At 43.1% G+C, this 17,202-nt stretch overlaps 1 long non-coding RNA gene across 1 annotated transcript in view; it reads right to left on the bottom strand.

Annotated features, from left to right (window-relative positions):
* The window catches only part of LOC121293748, a 43,073-nt gene extending 27,528 nt beyond the window's left edge, over nt 1–15,545 (bottom strand). Inside the window, exon 1 of the long non-coding RNA XR_005946593.1 lies at nt 15,427–15,545. This is a non-coding gene — a long non-coding RNA (uncharacterized LOC121293748). The remainder of the gene's footprint in view (nt 1–15,426) is intronic.
* Between the last annotated feature and the right edge of the window lie 1,657 nt (nt 15,546–17,202).

Genomic DNA, 17,202 nt, shown 5'->3' with positions numbered 1-17,202 from the left:
CCCGACACCAACATCATCCCGCATCATTTTGCGCATCGGCAAGCGCCCCCACCCCCCCCCCACAAAATCAGCCCAATGAGACATTACAAATGTATTTAACTATATCAACTCACCACTGGAGTCAATAAATATCTACTTATACTCTTCTGAAGTGAACTAAAAACAAATAAACAAGTTAACTAATTATCAACCCCTTAAGTCGGCACTAATTAAAACAAAACTACAAAGGAAGCTTATCAAATTAAATTAAAATGTCCTTCTGGGGCTGATGATGCACTCCATCCCCTGCAGCGCCCACCAGTTGTGGAAGGCCTCAAGTACACCACATGCTCCCTCTCCAATGAAACCTGGGCGTGGATGTAACCACAGAAGAGGGGCAGACAGTTGGGTCTAACAAAGTGTCTCTTCATATATGTACAGGTAATCATTCAAAGAGCATCCCCCCACCTATATACATTTAACCTTCATTTATACAATTTACATACTGTACTGAAGAATGCTATTACTGTACTGACTCTATGGGCAAAGTGAATAATGGGGTTTGACAATCAATGTTCTTTTATTGACTACGTGCATTCTTAATGTAGTGAATAAGGCCGGGATCTTCTGACCCCACCATGGCGGGACCCGCCATGGGGGGTACAGCGGGGCCAGCCAGAAGTCCATTTACTTTCACCAACCAGAAGATCCTGGTGACAGGCGGGACCTGGATATCCCAGCCTTAGTCATATAGTCCAATGTTTAACGCTACATTGGTCCATACAATTATAAGGATGGTAAGTCATTGTTATTGGCACCTGTGAGCATCAGACCTGAAGGACGATGAATGAACTTATGTTTCAATTGTAGCCTAAATTTTCAAGTGAACCTTGGTGACCACAATCTTGCCGCCAGAAAATAATGGAATTTTACAGGAAAATTTCCAATGCATTTCCATTTATGGATGGAACGCAAATATTGATGCCTATAATTTCCAACTTGTCTTGGCAGTGGCAAGTACTTTAGAAAACGTGCCCAATACTTTCACTTCACTGTTCATCAGACCCAGGGGGCACTTTGTTAAGATTGATGTCAGTAGTGTGTGTGGACGGAAGTGTTTTGGGTCATTGGGAACCTAGGTCTTTGCCCCATTCTGTACACATTTCACTGAGCACACCATTAAGTGATGCTCAGGGTTTGAGCACCTGGTGTGGACTAGGTTTAGTGAAGCCCTGGTAATGCTTTAAATGACCAATGGTCCCATTAGGCAGTCAGGGTATCTGAAACGCACACTGCTTGAAGTGGGTGCTAGCTGGTCAGCTCACTGTGCCGTTTGGGTCTTTTCTCTCCTGGAGTTTTATTGAATTAAATTGCTCTATCTCGTTTTTGGCAGTTAAGAGACAAGCCCGTCAGTGTGGGATGGGAGGTATAGACAGACAGGACTGAATAAAGAAGGCAGGCTTCCTTCCCTAAAGGGCATTCGTGAACTATTGGAGCTTTTACAACAATCACAGATTAGTCACTTTTACTGATGGTATCAATATAAGTCACAGTTGAGAAGCTTCCATTCTTGCATGTTCTTAAATCTGCTGACCCTAATGTGCATAAATGGTAGTTAGATGCCTTAAAACTTAACTTTCATACTTAAAAAAAGGAATAAATGTTGGGAGTTTGATGGTGAATTCCTTCGGCTCCAACACTTTGTGCTGATTTCTGTTTGTTTATGCCCATTTCTACAATATGGCGTGCATTAATGAAATTGGCAGGAGCAGCAGGAGAGTTATTTCCAGGCCCAATAGGCCACCCAGTAAACAGTTACTCCTAATCCATCTGCTCCCCTCACTATCAGCCCCTACCCCTGGCCGCCATAGGATTCCCTCCCCCAGTTGGATGCCCCTGCAATCAGGTGCCATTTTGCAGTCAGAAGCCCCTCACAACCAGCACCCTCCCACATCTCTCCCACCCTATTCCCACTAACCAACTGCTTTCAGTCTGCTGTGGCCTCTAGCCTGTAAAATCAGGTGGCTGTGAGCCACCATATTGCAGGGTTTTCTGGCCTTAAAACAGCAACCAACCCTGCAGGGAACATGACTCCAAGCTAAAATCAAGGCCACGGAGTTAAAAGTAGAAAGTATAAATTTGAAAATATAATTCAGTGTGATGGCCAGGAGGGAAAGGAAAATATAGACAGGAAAATATGGAATTAAGGAGAAATGAAAGAAACAGAAAGACAAAGGTTAAAAAAAAATTATAGCCTTCATCGCAAAATCCAGGCCAATGTTTGGTGTTCAAGCAAATGATAAAAAAGTGATAAATGATCAATAGGTTGTCGCATGTCTGGCAAGTAGTTTCATTAGGGTATTTAATGCTCCAGCACTCAAAGAGGCTCCCACAAGGAACTGACGAAGAAAGTGCAAGACTGCAAGACGTGGAGAAATGAGCAGAAGACCGGCCCATAATCAGATCACTACTACTACTCTTGGCACACACAGGCAATGCCTATTGGGAATTTGGACACCACCAGGATGTGATTCACAACCAATACAGCCTGACAGGGTGGTGGAAGCAGATTCAATAATAACTTGCAAAAGAAATTGGTTGAATATTGGAAGGGTAAAATTTTGCAAGGCTATGGGGAAAGAGCAGGAGACCGAGATAAATCAGATCGCTCTTTCAAACAGCAGGCACAGGAACGTTGGGCCAAATGGCCTCCTCAGTGGTCTACCAGTCCAAGATTCTGTGAACCTACTTTTAGTGGTCAGAAAATGCCATGCCAATGCCAAAATTTCACATTGTGCAGAAGCAAAAGGCTCTGTGTCCCCAATCTGCTCCTGTCCAGGGTAGGCCCAAAACACTGAAGACGAATGGATGTCTCTTCCAATCTGTTGCTGTATGGCAAGTTGTGTAATCTAGCTGGTATTCAGGTAGAATGTACCATATATATCTGTGTAAAAGTATACTTGTATATACTCTGGAACTCCCTCCCTAACAGCACTGTAGATGTACCTACACTCATGGACTGCAGCAGTTCAAGAAGGCAGCTCGCCACCACCTTCTCAAGGGCAATTAAGGATGGGCAATAATTTGCTGGCCCAGCCAGTGACACTCACAACCCGTGAAAGAATTAATTAAAAGTCAAGTTTTTTTACAGCAAATTTTTAAGCAAAAAGCAGGGGTCCACCCATACACGAGTAATATTTTTGAGGCGTTGAAATCCATGTATGTCGGAAGGACAACTGTTATCTTAAAACTTGAAAAACATTTACCAGTTACCTGTAAGCTATGCTATGCTTTTGGTAGGCTAAGCAGTGGTAGCCATAGCCTAGATTTCTCCTTGGATATGATGAGGACAAATCTTAATCTCCATATTCCACTTTAAATCTACAAATAAAGATTTATCTGACGCTTTAATTTATGTTAATTGTGGTGCTGTCCTCTCGTATCATCCATTGCAGCAGAGGAAAATGCACATATCTAAAAGAATTAGTAGATATGACCATAAATATCAGGAAATTAAAGTACCAGTAACAACAGGTTACTTATCATAGTGTTGGCTGGTTTGAAGGCCAGGATTGGCAGAAACACAGTTTCCAACCTGGCAACACTGTTGGTAGAGTCAGCTGTTGTTTTACTGACATCCTACCTCCAAATGGACTCATAACTGCTGGTATTTCTCATCTCAAATAGCTTTATAAGACATAAAATGGAGTGTGGTACCAGAGGATATTGGGATTAAAGTGTAGATTATTTAATAGTATTGGTAGTATGATGTTAATATTAGGAAATTATTTTTACCAGTAGTAACTTGTGTTTATACTTGTGTTGGCGCTGTATACCAAAAAACATGAAAAAACACATTGTTCTACTATCCCTCAAAAACTAGAGTTGATTTACACCCGAGATATATCATAAATTAAGGATTCATACACAGAGACCTATTCTTTGCAGACAAAAAGAACATGTAAACAGGCTGCACCTGTTTCAGATAAACAAATTAAGTGACAGCCATTCACTGACTCATTCCTCAGGGCAATGCCTTAACCAATCAGGGTCAAGCTGACTGGTTTAAATTTCAAACAATGCTCAGTCACCATCACTCAATTGTCAGTCATCATCACTGGTGCATTCTCCATGATAATGCCTCTACCAATAGAGTCCACTTGCCAACCTATCAACACTCTTTTCACATAATAGTATAAATTGTTGTTTTCCCCTTATATTGGTATTCTTGCAAAGTGTCTTGATAAGTGCAAAATGAAAAGCTTCAACTTGTCTCTTTTTCCAGCAAAATTAAGGATTTTTTGGCCAAAAATCGGGGGTTGACATTTACACACAATTTCAACAACAGTTCAGTGCCCCCTCAGTACTGCGCTGGAGTGTGTCAGCATTGGTTTTTGTCCCCAAGCGCTGGAGTGGGACTTGAGCCCAGAAGCTTGTACCTCAGAGGTAATTGTGCTAGTGAACAAGGCACAGCTGACACTGCAACAGAAAAAGGAACATTCTTCTACTTTTTACAAGCTTTTCCAGGTTGGACATAACACAAACCAGAGGAAAAGGGAGTACAAACTGTAGTTTATTTTTTAACCTTGCTAAAATAGTTGGGTTTTTTCACTTAAAAAAGGGGTCTGCAAAAAAAGAATAAGAATTTGCATTTATATAATGCTTTTCACAACCTCCAGACTTCTCAAAGTGCTTGGCAGATAATGAAGTACTTTTTGAAGTGTAGTCGCTGTTGGAATGTAGGAAAAGTGGCAACTAATTTGCGTCCAGCAAACTCCCACAAACAGCAATGTGATAAAGACCAGATAATCTGTTTTCGTGGTGTTGATTAAAGGATAAACATTGGCTTGGACACCCAGGATAACTGCCTCGCTCTTCTTCAAGGTAGCATCATGTGATCTTTTACATCCATCCTCGCAGGCAGATGGGGGTTCATCTGAAAAACAGCACTTCTGACAGTTCAGTGCCCCCTCAGTGCTGCACTGGAGTGTGTCAGCATTGGTTTTTGTCCCCAAGCGCTGGAGTGGGACTTGAGCCCAGAAGCTTGTACCTCAGAGGTAATTGTGCTAGTGAACAAGGCACAGCTGACACTGCAACAGAAAAAGGAACGTTCTCTACTTTTTACAAGCTTTTCCAGGTTGGACATAACACAAGCCAGAGGAAAAGGGAGTTCTCCCTTTTACTACTACAGTTTGGATCAAATTTTCACATCGGAGGCAGGTCCAATCCCACATTGCACTCCTGGGTTTGCGGCCCAACTAGTGACAGGGAAGGTGGGAATGGAGACGAGGCACCAGGAAAGTGGGCAACAACCTGACCTGAATTGACCGTCGTTGCACTGAACGGGGTGTTAAAAAGACTTAGAGGATCTCCATCTTCAAAGTAGCCAGGGCAAATGGAGAGCTGCGACTTGGGATAGGGTAAGGAAAGGCTGGTTTTAAAATATCATTGCTGATCAGTCGTTTTTACGTCCAGACTTTCACTTTTTTCCATCAAATAAAAACGGTTTCAGCACTGCCGCCCCAGTTCTGCCAAGATGCAGTTGGTCTGCTTCAGAGAAAGTTTCGGGAAGTCAGAAGGCGAGCTCTTAACGAGTTCCCTAATGACCTCAACGCACCCAAGGCAGGATGACTTCACTTTCCGGCCCACGCCCCCACTCTCCCCCACCCCACCCTCGGGAAATTAAGCAAAGTCGGTAGACGGGCACACAGGCCACCAGCACCAACTTTTGCTGTCCCACCTCCGTTTTGGCCCAATTTAGGGTGGCAAAATTTGGTCCCCTGTGCCTAAATCCATCCTGGGATAGAATTACCAACAAGTCTCCAGGTCCTGATGGACTTCGTCCTAAGGTCTTAAAAGGGGTGGCAAATGAGGTAATCGATACATTGGTGTCAATTTTCCAAAATTTGCTGGATTCTGAAAAGATTGGAAAGTAGCAAACATAACCCTGCTATTCAAGAAGGGAGAGAGGCAGAAAACAGGAAACTACAGGCCAGTTAGCCTGATGTCTGTCATGGGGAAGGTGCTGGAATCGATCATTAAGGGAGTTATAAGGCATTTCGAAAAAGCCAAGGCAATCAGGAAGAGTCAGCATGGTTTTGTGAAAGGGAAATCATGTTTAACCAATTTATTGGAGTTCTTTGAAGGAGGAACATGCACTGTAGATAAAGGGGAGCCTGTAGATGTGCTGTACTTGAATTTCCAGAAGGCATTTGATAAGGTGACACATCAAAGGTTATTGCAGAAAATAAAAGCTCACAGTGAAGGGGGTAACATACCAGCCTGGATAGAAGATTGGCTGCTTGGCAGAAAACAGAGAGTATGCATAAATGTTTTTTTTCGGATTGGCAGGATGTGACGAGTGGAGTCCTGCAGGAGGAGTCTGTGCGGAAGCCTCAACTTTTTACAATTTATATCAATAACTTAGATGAGGGGAGCAAAGGCATAGTAGCTAAATTTGCAGGTGACTGAAAGATAGGTAGGAAAGTATATTGTGAAGATTACATAAGAGGTTTCAGATATATCTAGATAGGTTGAGTGGGGGGGGGGATGCAAATACCTGGCAGATGGAGTTTAATGTGGGAAAATGTAAAGTTGTACACGTTGGCAGGGAGAATAAAAAAGCAGGGTATTACTTAAATGGAGAACGGCTGCAGAATTCCGAGGTGTTTTAGTTCATGAGTCACAAAAAGTTAGTATGCAGGTACAGCAAGTAATTAAGAAGGCTAACAGAATGCTATCCTTTATTATGAGAGGAATTGAACATAAAAGTAAGGATGTTATGCTTCAGTAATGCAGTGCATTGGTGAGACCACAACTTGAATATTGTGTGCAGTTTGGGTTTCCTTACTTAAGGATGTAAATGCATTGGAGGCAGTTCAAAGGAGGTTTACTAGATTGATACCTGGAATGAGTGGGTTGTCTTATGAGGATAGGTTGGGCAGGCTGGACTTGTTTCCACTGGAGTTTAAAAGAGTGACTTGATTGAAGTATATAAGGTCCTGAACAGTATTGACAATGTGGACATGGAAAGGATGTTTCCTCTTGTGAGTGAGTCCAGAACTAGGGGCTATTGTTTTAAAATTAGGGGTCACCCTTTTAGGACACTGATGAGTTGAAATCTTCTCTCTCAAAGTGTTCTGCAACTTTGGAACTCTCTGCCTCTGAAGACTGTGGAGGCAAGGTCATTGAATATTTTTAAAATGGAGCTAGGTAGATTCTTTTTAGACAAGGCAAGCAAAGGTTATCGGGGATAGGTGGGAATGTGGGAATGTGGAATTCAAAACACAAACAACCCAGTCATGATCTTATTGAAGGGTAGAGCAGGCTCGAGGGGCCAAATGGCCTACTGTTGCTCCAGTTTTGTATTTCTTTTTTATTCACGGGATCTGGGCTTCGCTGGCTGGGTCAGCATTTATTGCCCATCCCTAGTTGCCCTTGAGAAGGCGGTGGTGAGCTGCCTTCTTGAACTGCTGCACTCCATGTGGTGTAGGTACACCCACAGTGCTGTTAGGAAGGGAGTTCCAGGATTTGACCCAGTGACAATGAAGAAATGGCAAAATATTTCCAAGTCAGGATGGTGAGTGACTTGGAGGGGAACTTCCAGGTGGCGGTGTTCCCATCTATCTGCTGCCCTTGTCCTTCTAGGTGGTAGTTGTCGTGGGTTTGGAAGGTGCTGTCTAAGGAGCCTGTATGTTCATATGTACCATGTCCTTTCTATTGCAATTCTTTTACGATCTTCTGTATTATTTTATCCCCATGCCCTTTCCGAGTGGAATTGCCAAATGACTCCGAACGACATTCAAACCGCCAAAAAAAACACTATACTGCAGTCATGTCCGGTAAGAAGTCATTCCGAAAAGTCCAAACTCAGTTCCAGTTTAATCGTGCGATCTTAGTTACGCAGTTCCCCAGCCACAACCACCCAAAACATTTAATTGTGGCCTGCTGAAATGCTTTCTCACTGACATTTTTGCTTTGCTTCTGAGTGATGGCTTGCCAGAAGTAAAATGCAGTCCTACCAAAGTTTGGCGGGTCAGTTCTATGAATAGGCAATAAAAGCCATGGCCCAGAAATCTGATTGTGCAGCACTCTTTTTTATCAGATGATAAATGGGTGCAGCAGGACCCAATATAGCATCCAGGCGTTGGTTCTGCAGGGCACCCAGCTGGAACTGACAGTTGGCTCATTGTTATATATATCGAAGGCCTAATTTCCCATTCTGAGCCCTCTAAAAATTGTTTCTCAGGTACAGAGCAGCCAAACCAAGCGGCCCTTAAAGAGATCGCTGGAGACTGCCACCCAGAAAGATACTTCACTTAAGCTGGAACCAGGAGGAGCAGAAATTCTCCTGCCACTTCCACATTAAAACCTTGGGTTGTTGCTAGCCAATGCTCACCCCCCACTATCTCATCCATTAACCTAGCTGCCAGATTTGCACACCCTCTGCAACAACAGACAAGTTGTTCCCTAGGACGCTGGCTTGTGCATACAGCTCTCTGGTATTATCTTAAAGACCAGCCAATTTAACTTGGTTCTGCTGCTGGTCTCATGAGCCTTGTCCATGATTCAGGCATGTTCCAATTCCTAAGTCCACATCGTTATATTGGTGGGATATTAGCATGTCTGTATCAAATTATTGTGTCATCTATTTAACAGATGAGCATTTTTAAATACAGGTTAAAGCCTCTGTTAAACTAGCAAAGTTGATTCATAGAAATATGTTAAATATTCATTTACTCCCGAAGCACAGGACAATTTCTAGCCTCGTTAGTTTATTTTGAAAGCCAGAAACCTGTCACTGTGTGAGGCATCTTGATATAACGTCCAGAACCATTCATCATCATTATGTCCTCTCCCTGCCTTGAAGAGATTTTCACAGGAGCACAAAACTGATAAGGTCACATCTTTAACTTGCAATCTAAAAATGATCCAAGCAGCAAATGCTGTCACCTCAAGCTGAGCAATCAATCAGTTAAATGAGACAAGACTTTGTGAAGCAATCTATTTGATTTTAGCAAGATACAAGAGCTAGCTTCAACAAGGACAACTTGCACATCCGTGTTCTTCACCTGGCTATTTTCACAAGCATTTTAATTTTGAAGTCTGCCAAATCATCAATTAATTCATTTTCACAAAATACGTTTTATGTGTAAATACAAATTCAACAGGCGGAATTGTCCCAGATTTGCACTAAGTGCAGTAATGGGTGTGAGAAAAAGGTTGTTTTATCTGCCGGCCGTAATGGTGGGCTGTTTCGTCCCCTTCCCACTTCATTAATTATGCAGGAAACATGCCATCTTGTTGGCCGGCAGCCTCTGATTTGCCCGCCATGCCGGACGCCATATGTAAACTGCAGCTGGGCGCACAGTTCTCAATGATTGCAGCACAAGACTGGTCAATGAAGACATGGCCCCAGAAGCCAAGAAGAATGTAAACCCCACCCCCCCCAACCCCATTCAGCGATGCAATCCTGGGACGCCTTCTAGACACCATGGAGGCCCGCTACGATGTTCTCTACCACCGTTCTGGCCACAGGAGATCCAGCAATCTCACCACTCCGGCTTGAGAAGCGATGGCTGAGGTGGTCAGTGCCAACACTTCACACAAAAGTCAGCCATCCATTGCAGAAAACGGGTGAATGATCTCATCCGTGCCACCAGGGTAAGACAACCATCTTATCACACTAAACCCACACACACACAAGCCCATCACACATTCACTGGCATCTCACTCACTGCCAGCTCAAGGGACATCACCACTCACTCTCTCACACACACCCTCACATCTCCATCTAGCCTCATCTCCTCTGGAGACTGCCGCTTCAGCCCTCACCATCTTGCACAGGTCAACATGTGCCCCCCACACCCTGCAATACCCCCCTTCCCCAGTACAGCCCTCTCCCAGCAGCCTCTTTCCTTGCCTGAAGCCACTTCTCCCCCTTCCCAAAGCAAGGCCTAGCCCTGCAGCCATTGAAAAGATACCCCCGTCTTAGGGTCTGGTAGGTAGAGACCTGCCTGTGAGCCCCCTAAAAGTGACGCGGTGCTGCCTGTGAAGCCTGGCGCTGATGACTGCGAGTGCTGCCCGAAGCAAGGTAGGCAAACAAACCTCGAAGTCCCGAGCCAAGTGCAGCTCGCCATTGCTTATGTGCAGTTGTGAAACATGTTGACATGATGTGCCCAGATGATCCAGCGTGGGGGCATGATACTGGCGAGCAAAGCTGATAATGAGATGCTCAAGTATTGAAATTAGGTTCCCGATGTGCAGTGGCGGGAAATACGGCCCATCATTGACGGGTGAAGCAAGTGATCGCAAACTGGTTTCACGACAGCGCAAAACCGCTTTTTGACCTCCTGACCATACCGTCCGCTCATGCCTCCCATGACATCTACGGCCAATGGGACTGGACGATTCCACCCAACGTTTCACTGCTTTTTAATTCCAAATAAAATATGCTTTTCAAATGCAATAATTTGATTCAAAAAGACAAACTGATGACTTGTTGCACAGCATACAGTGCTACAATATATGTATTCTTGAAAAGGAATTTTGGGTGTTGTCCAACTTTCCATTTTAGTAAGTAATGTTGGTAGAACTCAGTGATGCACAAATGGGTTTCATCTATTGTCCAAATTCATTACCCATGATAAAAAAATGTACGCTTAACAGTTTTAGAATTCTAGATTATAACATTTTCTTTATACTCTGTCTTTGGTGGCAGGTCATGGACAACATGCATGATGTGCAAGTGCTAAAAGTGAAGTCGAGGGAAGAACATTGGAAGTGCTGGATGAGAAAAAAACCAGGGCTATTCAATTCATCTTCTACCATCCTCGTAGTCACAAATACAATGATAATGGAGTCAATGACTAATCATCACAGTAAATTTCTCTGTTGGCTGACAAGAGACCCAGACAAGAGGCACAGAAACCCCGCGATGAAAAGTTTGGGGAACTATAGGTCCAAAGTTGCTTGTCCTCCTGAGCTTGTAACATTTATGTCATGTCTCAAATCGCACATTTACTATAAGCTAATATTATTGGCTTTACACTTATCTGCTTCAACAGTCTCCCAAGGGATTTACCACTTGCTAAGTGAAATGTTTCTGCAGATTAGTATTAAACTTATTCCCATATCCTCTGACTGTTGTGTTCCAGACAAATGAAACAACTAGATCATGGTCTAGATTATAGTCCCTACCAAAGCGTGAAAACAACAGTCGCAACCTTCCTTTTTCCAGTGACAGTACGCCCAATTTACGTAATTGCTCTTCATAATCCAATCTTCCGTCCTCTCATTCATTCCGGTAGCTTCCTTCAGAATCTTTTCAATTGCTGCCTTTTGTACTGTGACAACCAGAACAGCAGTTGCATTAACAGTTTAGCAAGCGGGAGGCTCGCCTTGCTATTTTACCTAATTATTGACCTCTATACAACCCAACATCATTTTTAATACATTCTAACAGTGATTTTCTTTACTTGCTGCCATTTTATTGTCAGTCAGTGCCACTGAATCTCTTTCATTTTCTATGCACATTATTTCTTTCCTCCCTTCCTGGTCTTGTGACAGGCTTTTGCGTTGTTCCACAATGAATTTGATCTGCCACCGATTTGCCCAATTCCCAATTATTCCAGCCGATGGCAATGTCTGTACCACCATCTTCTGAGCTCTACTGATTAACTAGTTATAAATCCATTGTGAAATATTTAAATCAATTTCTGCCGCCTTTATTTTACATACCAGCCTTTCCAAAGGCCTAACAGCATCTGTGGAGAAAGAAACAAAATTAACGTTTGAAGTCGATTACCTTTCATCAGAAACATTCTGAAAGTTTATCAGCCCAAAACATTAACTCTATTTCTCTCTCCTGGCCTGCTGAGTATGTCCAGCATTTTCTCTTTTTATTTCCAATTTTCAGCATCTGCAGTATTTTGCCTTTGTGCCAAAAGCCTTACTGAAATTCACGTGTGTCACAGCTACTGCCTTAACCTATACAACTCGACCACTCAAAGAAAACCGGACAGACAGATTAACAATACCTCCATTTTATGAAAACATATTGGCTATCTTTTGTGGCTTTATCCCTATCCAGATTCCCCATTACCTTACCTTAAATGAGGATTTTCATAACTTTACTCATGATGAACATCAGTCTCACTGGCCTAGTTTCCTGCGTTACTTCTGCTACTTTTTTTTTTAAAAAGTGGACTTAACATCTGGATTTCTCCAGTCCCCAGCCTGCTATCCAGTAGTCAGTAATTTTTGTAAGATTTGTACCAGAATTCCAGCAATTTCAAAGTCAAAGAGTTATACAGCACAGAAACTGGCCCTTTGGCCCATCGTGTCCATGCCTGCCATCAAGCAACTATCTATTCTAATCCCCTTTTCCAGCACTTGGCTCGTAGCCCTGTATGCTATGGTGTTTCAAGTGCTCATCTAAATACTTCTTAAATGTTGTGAGGCTTCCTGTCTCTACCACCCCTCAGGCAGTGAGGTCCAGATTCCAACCACCCTCTGGGTGAAAAAAAATTTCCTCAGATCCCCTCTAAACCTCCTGCCCCTTACCTTAAATCAATGCCCCCTGTTTATTGACACCTCCGCTGAGGGGAAAAGTTTTTTCCTATCTACATTATCTATGCCCCTCATAATTTTATATACCTCAATTAGGGTCCCCCCTCCGCCTTCTCTGCTTTAAGGAAAACAACCCTAACATATCCAGTCTCTCTTCATAGCTGAAACGCTCCAGCCCAGGCAACATCCTAGTGAATCTCCTCCGCACGCTCTCCAGTGCAATCACATCCTTCCTATAGTGTGGCGACCAGAACTGCACACAGCGATCTATGGATATGTACACCAAGGTCCCGCTGATCCTCTGTGCCTCCTTGGCTCCTACCATTCATTGTGAATTCCCTTGCCGTGTTAATCCTCCAAAAAATCCATCACCTCACATTTCTCAGGATTAAATTCCACTTGCCACTGCTCTGCCCATCTGACCAGCCTGTCTATATCATCCTGTAGTCTAAGGCTTTCCTCCTCGCTACTTTTGATACCACCAATTTTCATGTCATCTGCGAACTTAACAGCACTGTGGGTGTACCTGCGCCACATGGGCTGCGGCGGTTCAAGAAGGCAGCTCACCACCACCTTCTCAAAGGGCAATTAGGGATGGGCAATAAATGCTGGCCCAGCCAGCGACACCCACATCCCATGAATGAATAAAAAAAATGGAATTTTAACCCAACTCATCCCACAGGAAACCCAGGAGATTGGGTGGAATGGCAGTTTTACACCCAGCCCAATACTAATGACAAAGGGGAGCAAAATAAGGTGGGGCGGGAAACCTGCCTGATTTTCTGAGCGGTAATTGGGTTAAAATCGTTTCCCACGACTGCATATCCAGAATTAAATCTTTTCCCTGTTTCCCCCACCCACCTCTCTCTCTCTTTTCAGGGTGGCGAGTTTGCACGGGGAACCGGGATTGGGGGGGGGGCCACTATAGGGATATTTAACATATAGGGCATCGCCGAGCCCTTAACCATCTCCTCCCTTATTTCCCAATGGATGCTGAGATGCACCTCATCCGGTCCCTGAGATTTATTTATCTTAAGGTTACGCAACTATTCAGCAACCACACTGGTAGTAATGTGAATAGTATTACAACTTAGCTCTGTAACAACTGAGTCCCCTTTCCAGATTGAATAAATTGTCTTGTCTCCTTGGTAAAGACTGAGGCAAAAAAGCTTCTTGAGCATGTTTGCATCAGTTGTCAATCCCTCAGCAATCAACCGTTCCACTCCATCCTCATTTTTCTTAATAGACCAAAAAAACCTTTATTATTATCCTTCACTTCTCATTCCATATTCATTTCTAGATTTTTTTGCCATTGTCATGTCCTTTTTTAAGACTCCTGATATGCCTTTTGGTATTGAAACTGTCTTAATTTGTCGCCATTTTCCTTCATGGCCTCAAGATTTTTATCCCCTTTGAGATGCATGGTCGTCCCATTCAATCAGGCTGGAGTGCCTTTAAGCTGTTCACCTTTGCTTTGATCAACTGGTCCACTGCATTCAGCATCGCCTCCCTGAAGCAATTCCATAGCTCCTTCACTCTCTTAGCCATATTCAAACCTTCCAGGCCCATTTTGACAGGTGTAGTGACTGAAGGTATAACCTTTCCCACTGCCTTTAGGGTCACGTGATTGTACTGACGAATGAGCCCTTAAGTGTGGGTAATTTTAGGGGCGGAGTTTTCTAGTCGTGGGCCTGGTTCAAGCATGTAACTTCCTAGAGAGCTCTGTAATAAAGTTATCTGCTTCAAGTAAGAAACCCTGTCTCGTACATCAAGCTCATTACAACAGGATTTCTCCAGCTCATAAATTTGGTCCTCTTAAAAGTTGGCAGCTTTGAGTAACACAGTCACTATAGGCTTAAAATGGGGAAAATAAGACAGCAACAAATTTGGCCTCACAACGGGGGCTATGAAAATCTTACCAATATGAAACCTGGTTTATCTTCATTTCCTTCAAAAGAATCTCTGGTCGAATTACGTTGAATCTTTCTTATTTAACCAACAAAAAGAGCCAGGGAATTCCATAACATTTTCATTAGCTATCAAAGTAGCAAGATGTGCATGTATCTCGACACACATATGCATGCACTGGCATTGCCCACTCAATAACAACGTGAGCATCAGACAGTTGGTGAATGAGAAACATTACATTTTCAACTCAAAGTATTTGCCACTTTAATGGGACACAATTAAGTCTTTTCTCTGTCAACCTTGGCATGGATAGTCTTATGGTAGTTTACAAGGACCTCACCTTCCTCCAATTATGCCGCTTGGCAAACTGACACATAGGTGGACACCTTGGGCAGAATTTTGTCCTTGGTGCGGGTGCTCGGCGGGGAAGTCGACCACCAGCCACCATCGGCACCGCACCTCAATTTCACGCTGGTGGGCCAATGAACCACTAAGCGCTGCCTGTGCGGGGGGTGAGGAGGGCGAGAGGGCCAAGTGCAAACTTTGCGCATCCGTGCGAGTGAGCACTCCATAACACCCCTGAGCACAAAGCTGCCTCAGGCAGGTGAAGAGATGTAAATAAAAAATTTTAAATAGAAATGTAATAAGCCATGTCCCCTTGTGTGATTCTGCCACATGAACAGGGGCATGTAAGTAATGAAAAATTAAAGTTTTTATTTTATTTTTATTTGCTTTTGGAAACTACATCCCGCCTGTGGATGAGGTTCCCAAAAAAATGCTAAAGCCACCCGGCCTTTTCGCCTGCCCCCCCCCAACCATTAGGTTGGACGGGCAGCAAAAAATTTGATTTAATTGGTAACTTAATGGCCTTAACAGACCTTTTAATTGTCGGCAGGCATGCTGTCGGCTCCGGCGCACACCCACCAACCGAACTATCGCACGACTACACGTTGACATTGGCACACTCACGTTCGAACGGGTCAGGCATGTAGAATATTTGTGTCCATTGACGATGATCAAGTTGTCTTTATTTTTACTGCTGGGTCCAAACTTGAAGGCTTCAAGATCTTTTGGCCGAATGTACCAGGGCTTTCATCCATTTATCTGTTATTTTAGAAATTATTTAAGTTGTATCATCTTACAGCTGATAAAGGGATGCAACAATAGATCAAAATGTCTTTTAATTAATTAGTCTTCAGTCGTATAAAGAAACAGAAGTTATGTTGAGAAAATCAAACCCGAATAGTTTTGCTAAATTATGAAATTGTGCAACAATACAGGTTTCTATTCATTGAACCGCCTCTCGCCTTTTGAGAAGATAGAGCCTAGCTTTTAGTTTTCAAACAGGAAATAAGTCAGTCAGGAGCAGGCAGTGTGAGGTGGTGATAGTGGTGAAGAATTAGAATTAGCAGAAAAAGAAACCCTGAGGCAGAAAAAAAGCCTAAAAGAATTGACAGGCTACAGCATATCCTGCATCAAGCATTTATTAATAATTACAGTTTACTGTGAGTTTCATTTATAAAAAATGTGCTGACAGGAAAATGCACTAAGTATTTTAAACATCCACATGCCCCAACTGTAATCTGTTAATTGCAAATTGATTGCTTTGCTGATACGATACAAAAGCTATTTGAGAATATGTACATTGGTAATGGTGGGATACAGTATTAGTTGCATTAGCTTGATCCCTCAAACAGAGAAATTTGTCAGATCAAAGGAAATGTATTAAAAATAGACTCATGCACCCACTTATCTTCAGGAATGTGATTTGTCACTGTCAGAGATGCTCTGATGAAGATTGGCTGGCATTTGTAGTCTTCAATGTCTCAGTTGCACTATATACTTGGCGAGACCAAGGGGTTTTGCACTGATGCAAAGTGAGGATGCAGAAGTGGCCGAGAGGTCTCCCCAAACTTGCTTAGGCGAGGAGCTTGAGGCCATCTTCCGGGTGGTGGTTTCACAGCCACTTCAACCTCACACTTGCTGCCATACAACTGGGACATGCCAGGGGCTTTTAAAACCTCATTTTAATATTGTTTACAGACAGCTGATTGCTTTGAGCATTAAAATTCAACTGGTGGATTCCAGTTAGCGGAGCATTCCCACACACACAGGGCAGCAAAGTGACCTTTGAGCTGGCTGTATCCTGTACTGGTCTGAATAATACAGATTTTTTTTCCATTAGGAAGTGCGTTTGAATTCCAACAAACATCAAGGTCTAGAAATTCTACAAAATGAGTTGCTTCGCTTTTTATGGAAAATAATTGCCCCCAGTGATCATATACAAAGAGTTGTTAAGCAGGAACCCAATGCATTATGCAAATAAGCCGTGCACAGAGGAAAGAATGGCAAAAAAACTGTGTAAAATGGGAGCTTGGTTGCATGGAAATTAAATTAGCCTCTAAAGTGCCAGTTCTGGCTGAAGACTGCAACAACAAACTGGCTTTGCATGTATAAATGAGGGACCCAATACCCATTTTAAACCTCTAGCAGAAAGTGGACTGTGATGAGTAGAGCTCAGAATTTTTCAGTTTCTGCCAACAAATGGTCATTTTTCCTCTGTAAAAACTTCAACAGAAGTTTTCCTTAAGTGCAGGAGTGCTCCCTGGACTTTGCAGTAGGAAATCCAAGGGCAACCCCAACCTTAAACAACTTTGTGAAGAAGGCTATGGAACTTTTTTTTAATATATCTTTTCACGGGATGTGTGCATTGCTGGCTAGACCAGCATTTATTGCCCATCCCTA

This window comes from Carcharodon carcharias, chromosome 22, assembly GCF_017639515.1.
Source record: "Carcharodon carcharias isolate sCarCar2 chromosome 22, sCarCar2.pri, whole genome shotgun sequence".
Lineage (NCBI taxonomy): Eukaryota > Metazoa > Chordata > Chondrichthyes > Lamniformes > Lamnidae > Carcharodon > Carcharodon carcharias.
Note: the sequence above shows the minus strand (reverse complement) of the source record. Positions and strands in the feature narration are given on the sequence as shown.